We start from the raw sequence: 7555 nt of genomic DNA on the forward strand, positions 1-7555 counted from the left end.
TTTAATACACAATACTATAAAAATAAATACATAAAATAAAATGCATTAAAAACCTATATCAAGTATTAGGGCTATATATATATATATATATATATATATATATATATATATATATATATATATATATACTGTGAAAAAAGTCACTGGATTAATGCTAAATCACAGAGGTATTTGTCCCAGGTCTCCTGCTTGTATACGCTAACTGCAGGTAGATGTTTAGCTCTGTGGGGAAAAGCTTCCCAGAGTATTTTTCACAGCAGACTAATTAAGAGTTGCTCCTGGGAGAACCTGCTAAGGGTGAGCAAATAACTTTTGTTTGGCGTTTGAGTTCACTCCGAGTGGGATGAAACCAATGCCAAGCGGTCTAGTTGGATCCAGATCAGGTTTTAAGGGGGTTAGGGTCCCGGTCGGACCTCCCGTTGGTGTACGCTGGGCAGAACTTTGACCCTGGGAGCCTGTTCTGAGGCATCTACTGGATGGATTTGGATGAAAACTTCTCAGACTGGCAACATTGGATGCCAGAAGACATACCAGGGGGTTGAGCTCCCAGTTAGACGTCCAGTTAGTGTACGCTGGCCAGAACTTTGACTTGGAGAGCTTCTTCTGGACCGTCCACTGGATGGATTTGGATAACATTTAATTTAAAAACAAAAACGACACTGAGCAGCCACCTAATGGGTGTGTTGGAAGAGCTTCTAAGCTGCTAATTATTTTTAAAATGTTGACAGTTACATCCAACTCATTGTTAACTTAATAACCTGAAGATTTAAACATGGGCAAAGCCAAGTACTTCAGATAGTATATATATACAGTGGTGGTTGGTACTCAAGAACAGGCTCCCTGTGTCAAAGTTCTGCCCAGGGTACACCAACGGGAGGTCCGATTGGGATCCGAAACCTCTTAAAATCTGACCAGGATCCAACTGGAACACCTGTCATTGGTTTCTTCCCACACAATGCAGGGGTGTCCGAATTTATAACCAGACAGACAAACCAACCAAATCCATCTAGTGGAAGGCCCAGAACAGGCTCCCCAAGTCAAAGTTCTGGCCTGCGTACACCAACGGGAGGTCCGACCGGGACCTTAATCTCCTAATATGTCTTTTGGGATCCAATGTTACCTGTCTGTGAAGTTTTTGTCCAAAACCATCAAGTGGAAGGCTCAGAACAGGTTTCCTGGGTCAAAGTTTTGCTCAGAGTACACCAACCGGAGGTCCGACTGGGACCCTAACCCCTTAAAACCTGCCCAAGAATCAACGGACCACCATATGTTGGTTTTATCCCAATCGGAGCATGGGTGGCCCAATGCAAATAAACCAAATACATCCAGTGGACGGCCCAGAACAGGCTCTCCAGTTCAAAGAACTGGCCAGCGTATACCAATGGGAGGTCTGACTGAGACCTAGACCCCTTAGTATGTCGATTTTTTTGTTGATTAAAAATTGCGGCAAATCGCGGGTGGTAACCCATGATTTTAATCCACAAGTCTGCAGAAGTATTAACCTGCGATTTTTACTCTGATCTTCAAAATCGCTTTTCATCTCTAGCTATTTGCTGGGATTTCAAACACTCCCGTGTTTAGCTAACTCTCCCGTGGCAAACTTTCCCAAAATGCCATAGACAACACGCTGCTTCCTAGCTGCGAGATTAGTAAAGACATCACTGTTACACTGTCCTGCCTATACAGCTGGAGGTCTTGCGGCTGTCAAAAGTTTAAAAATAGATAAATGTTCCAAAAAACAATGCGTGAGATCCCCCCTAGTCCAACCATTATTCACCCTAGTCACCTGCCAGCCTACTGTTGATTGCGTGAAAATTGCGTGGACATTTGGATGAATAAATATTTAAGGACAACATGGCTTTCAAGCACATTTGGATTAAAAGCTGCTGACAAAAGAAGAAGTCAGATTGGTGAGTGTTTTGGGTTTTATTATTTTTATTAAATTTATTTGGTAAAAAAGAGGTTATCTTATGTTTTTATTGTTTTTTTAATATTTTTATTAAAAGTGTGTGGTGGTTTTTTAACTTTTTTTGCGGAACTACAGGTCTCAGCCAGCCATGCGTGTCAGGCCATGTTGGCACTTGTGATTTTCCAAGTGCCAGCATGACCTGGCTGCCATGGGTATGCTGCTGCTTGAAGTTATAGAAGCATCAGCATGCCCAGAATGTTTATGGCACCCTGGCATGGCTGGGACTTTATTTTTTACTTTATAATCTCCGATATTACCTACTGCCCAGGCTTTCAGCACTGGGCTGGTTATTTTTAGAGGGGGGCCCACTAATTTTTTTTTGCGGACCCCACTCCCTAGGGAATCCAGCCCAGCACTGAACAGCCTGGGCTTGGTTGTCATTATGGCAGGGGGACCCCTGCCGTGTGTCCCTCTGCTATATTGCCAACCACCCCGGCTGGTTTGTCTAGTGCTGGTTACGTGAAAATCGAGGCGACCCCGCGCAAATTTTTCCCCAATTTTCACGCAACCAGCAATAGACTGGCAGCACTGGGGTTAACAGTGGTCGGGCAGGGGGACCCCATGCATTTTTTTAAAAAAAAACATTTATCTATTTTTAAACTTTTGACAGATGCCGGACCTACGGCTGTTTAGACAGACAGTGTAACAGTGATGTGTTTACTAGTCACGCAGCTAGGAAGCAGCGTGTTGTATCTAGCGATTTTTAAAAGCAAACTTGGGAGAGTTTACTTAATCATAGCTTCATACATTTGAGACTTGTATAGATAGCGTGGCAAACAGTCGCCACTTTCATTTCTAGCGATTTTTGAAATAGTGATTTTAACAGAAACACATCGATTTTACATCAAATCTCGGTTACTAGGTTCATACATCAGCGAGTTTCAACTCTCCCAAAAAAAAAATCGCTGGATTTCCAAAATCGCAGCTTGATACATTTACCCCTAGGTCTAGTCAGTGTTAGGTTGCCTTGTTGAACCCTGATGGAAGTGTATGCTGTTTTATTGTGATGTAACAAATGTAACAATAAAAGCATAATTTACCCAGCAAGAAGTTGTTTACATATACACTTGCATTCATACATGCATACATATATATCTATTTATATGTATATATATATATATATATATATATATATATGTACATATATATATATATATATGTATACACACAATATATATATATATATATATATTTATAAATATATATATATATGTATATCTATATATATATATATATATATATATATATATATATAAACAAAAACAGACATAGATCCTCTGCAATCACCATGTACAAACTCTTGCACCCTAGTTTGTACATGGTGAGTGCAGAGGATCTATGTCTGTTTTTGTTTATATAATGTAAGTCCCATGACTCTTGCACCCCATTTTCTACATTCTTTACATTTATTAATTCCAACTTGAGTCAGGTGAGTCCCAGGTCTCCCATGGCTGCTAGTGCTAGGGAAAGACTTGCCTTTAAAAGCTGTGTGCAGGTAAGCCTTAAGCCCAGATAAAATAGCATAGCATTTGATCATGTTAGGACTGACCAGAATGGGAAGACTTTGGCGTGAATTGGTCAGCTTAACATATATTGCAATATGTGGAACTAACATTCCCTGTTTTTAATATAGAACAGTACTTTGTACAGCATTAATTATGTGTTTGGAGAGTGCAGAGTATCCCTGTTTTCTTGTATATATATATACATATATATATATATATATATATATATATATATATATTAATCAAAACAAGCTTTTATACTTAAAAATATAGATGTAAGTACAACATATTCGCTATGTAATTGTTAGGTAGATATAATATATATAATATAGGCTTTATTCTATCTACCTTCCTCCTCCCACCCCCATGTTTGAATGATTTCCTGTGATTCACTATATGGTGCTTTTAGATGTAGATCATTAGTATTTTTACAGTTGAATCAAAATAACACCATGTTCTTTATGAATGCAAAATAATAATTAACTTTTTTTTTTATTATACATTCAAATACAAATTACTCATTTAATTATAAATGTTCTTCTGCTCTGAGAGCTGGTGCACTGGCACTGTATGAAGGAAAACCTGTGTGGGGGCAGGCTGGAAACTGGAACCAGCGACATCATGTTCCCTTCGAGTGCCTGCGAAATTTGGCCAAGCTGGATCTAGCCGCCCAGCGCTGCCAGAACAATTTCATTTCAATGCAGCTTGTCTTATATGAAAACACACAGCTCATGAATATGTGGGTCTGCAAAGAAAAGAGGAATTTCTCGTTTATAAATGTAAGACAGCGTTTTCAGTAAAGTTGAAAAAATTAGCATCATTTGCATGAGGAATTGAAATCCCTTTGACATGGTACTCAGGGTCAACAACAGTCAGTAAATTTACTGACAGTAAAAAAGTTAAATGGAGGTCAGTACAAAATCATACCCCCTTCTGAGACTACAATAATACACACAACAGGGATTTTGCGTAGGGTTGTTGCGAACCTTAGTCCCAGAGCTTTCTGCTGTTGTAGACAAGGACAGACTGACCATCTGGCAATTCTGGCAAATGACATATGGGCCCTGAAGGGCTTGCCCGGCACTTAAAACTTGATTTGCTGTGCGGTGAACATTTCATTGCGTAGCTTTGGCTGGTAGCGCTAACTGCTAGCAGCTTGACCTATGCAATCACGAGGCCACAGAGTTCACTTGTGAAGTCGTCCGCTGTCCAGTGCAAGCGCTGTCCAATCACAATGCACCACAGCAGGGGGAGCAGGTCAGCTATTTGAAATGACAGCACTGTTTGGTAAACATGTCAATGCCACTTTCCTCTAGAAGCCCCTCCCTTCTCTATTTGCTAGTGCTTATATTTTTCATCCTCAGTATATATAAATGTTTATGTGTCGCCAATTCCCCTTTCTTCCTCTATCCCTCAGTGCTGGGAATTAGAACAATAGCAGGTGTAAAATGTCATTGCCATAATACCAAGCACTGGGTGACAGAGAAAGCATTCAAAAGTATGACAAAGACAGAGGAACAGACAAACAGACAGTAACACAGCTTACACTAAGTGGTGGACAGCTGACAATTGTTTGTCATTTGGGAATGGAAAAAAGCAAGTAATTGTTTATTAGCACTAAATGCAAATTTACAATGACAGGCTAGGAACCTAGAGATAGCTACAAAGGATTGGTCCTTGCAGGTTAATCCTAGCTATTTCCAGATTGTATAGTGCATTGACAGGCAGTGGCGATCGTTCAACCCCCCCCCCCTCCCCCCGCCCCCCTTAGCATGGGCTTGCTGGCGGTGGCTGCACACTATGTGCAGCTCCGTTCGGCAGAGACAGGCAGGGAGAGTGTGCTGCCCGGCTGCTCTGATTGTGTTTAAAACACGGGCAGCACCCCCTCCCTGCCTGTCTCTGCCGAACGGACCTGTACATAGTGTGCCTTAACTGTCAAAAAGGGGGCGGGGACTAAATCACCCCCTCTAAATCGCCCCCCGTAAAATAAAATTCTAGATTCACCCCTTTTGACAGGTGCCATTGTAACGAGATAATCAATGTTATTCACTTCGCTGGTCAGTGATATTAATGTTGTGGGTGTATATGCATAGCAGAGCAGCGGCTGTGTGCACCTACCACTGGTGTGCGCAGCACTGAAGGGGTGCGTTTAGAGGGGAACGGGACAAAGGGAGTTCTAGCAGATGGGAAACACACCCGCGATGTGTGACCACGCCCCTTCTCACACATTCTTTCCTATCCCCTAGTTTAAAGAGTCGGGAGGTATTCAAATATGATGTTTATAACCACGCACAGGTGCAAACCAGCAAAGTTGTCCAAGGTATTTGTAGTTTAGAATATAACTGTGATTTTTTATGTAGCTGGTGCTTACCATCATTGAATCCAATCTCAAATATTTACTTGAAGCTGTAATGACAGGAAGATAATCTAAAAATCACAGTAGAATAATACATAGTGTTGACTGTTATCTCTTCCCATTAGCAGAGCAGCCTCCCTTGGCAGTTTTTCAAGATAAAATATTATTATTTATTACTACCCCATCATAACAATGAGGATAAGAGACAGCAGACCAGCCAAGTGTAACGAGAAGTCAGCTATGATCACTGGAGGAATAATGACAACATAATATTATTTGCTCTGAGCCGGTGCTTCCTAATGAAATCCATATTACCTGACATACTGAAAAACTCCTCATTGCGGCAATGAAGACTACATCCCACAACAACAATTTTTCCACATGAATGGACGTCAAGATGAGTTAAATTTACTTACTAGCAAATGAAGTTCACCACAGATAACATATCACTTCATCCTGCTATGAGCAGCGATTACTCATAGACTTTAAAGGCACAGAATAAAACTTGAGCCTGCAACGCCAAGGATACTTTGTGACAGCATATGTCTATTTTTGAGGGAATCCCTTTGATTTTATGCCAAGCTCACGGAAATAGCACATGAACGGTGAATGCAGCATTTTGCATGTTCTCACTTAAGGTGTGAAGGTGGGATCAGGGCGCTCTTTTGTATAGTGGTCAGGATGCAGAGCAGTCACATCCAACACACAGGTTATTCAGCATAAAGTATCCCTTACAACACCGCAGTCAAGAAGTAACCTCCCATTCATTAAGTGCTCAATGCTCTTTTCCATATCGCCACCTAGTGTCATATTCTGGTAATACACCACACACTCCTAGCTAACTGTGCGATAGATGCACATGGCTTGGAGAGGGCAATCTTTTTGTACCTCCTAGGAACAGTTTATATGGGAAAACCCGTTTATAGGAGAAATTTCGACTAAAGTATGAAAAGCTTTCAGTTATAGCATAGTGACACACAGAGGAGGAACTAGCAAGCTGTGGGCCCCGGTGCACTGAAGCGGGGAGGAGCCAATCAGGGCCCCCAGCTCATTAGGGCCCCATTATCTCCATGGACCCTGGTGCACCGCATCTGCTGCAACAATTTTAGTTCCACCACTGGTGACACATGTTGTAAAGTCAGTGGCGAAGACTACTCACTCTCTTAGTTTAAGACATCAATGAGGCTGGATCCAGGGGAAATATGGAAACTTTAATTAAGGGGGTGATTAAGTGATTGTAGGGTGGGCTTTGCAATGATTTATAAAATCGTCCCACCATTTCTAGCCTCACCCACAATCCCTCGAAAGTAGGCGCAGTGATCACTTCTTGTTGCACTAAATTAGCTGTGTCTGGGGTTCCCATTTTCATAAATTACCCCCCAGTAGCCGACACCTAGGTAAGAGCTGACATTTTTTACTCTGCCTGTGTAGAATGAAATTTTACCTGCAGGCTACAATGCAAGAATAAACATAGAAAAGCAATATTGTTCCCGTCATAAATACGCGTTTCAGTATAATGTAAACGTTTGTTTACATAGATATTTGGAATAAATAAGAAAGGACACGCATGGATATCCATATTTGCTTTTTTATCAGGTAGGGATTATGTCAAGGAAAATAAGCAAAAGTTCCAGAGATTACTTTAGATGTTATATAAATAGGGAACATAATGTCATTTCCCCCTAGCCAGTGCTTACTGAACAGTTCACATTTCCATTTGCACAC

At 41.1% G+C, this 7555-nt stretch overlaps 1 long non-coding RNA gene across 1 annotated transcript; it reads right to left on the minus strand.

Moving 5' to 3' along the window:
* Positions 1 to 4014: 4014 nt before the first annotated feature.
* Positions 4015 to 6552, minus strand: LOC142104049 (uncharacterized). Its single transcript, XR_012679505.1, has 3 exons — positions 6247 to 6552; positions 5846 to 5880; positions 4015 to 4219 (listed from the first exon to the last, which is right to left on the minus strand). It is a non-coding gene; the product is annotated as an uncharacterized LOC142104049 (long non-coding RNA).
* Between the last annotated feature and the right edge of the window lie 1003 nt (positions 6553 to 7555).

This window comes from Mixophyes fleayi, chromosome 1 (assembly GCF_038048845.1).
Source record: "Mixophyes fleayi isolate aMixFle1 chromosome 1, aMixFle1.hap1, whole genome shotgun sequence".
Taxonomy (NCBI): Eukaryota; Metazoa; Chordata; class Amphibia; order Anura; family Limnodynastidae; genus Mixophyes; species Mixophyes fleayi.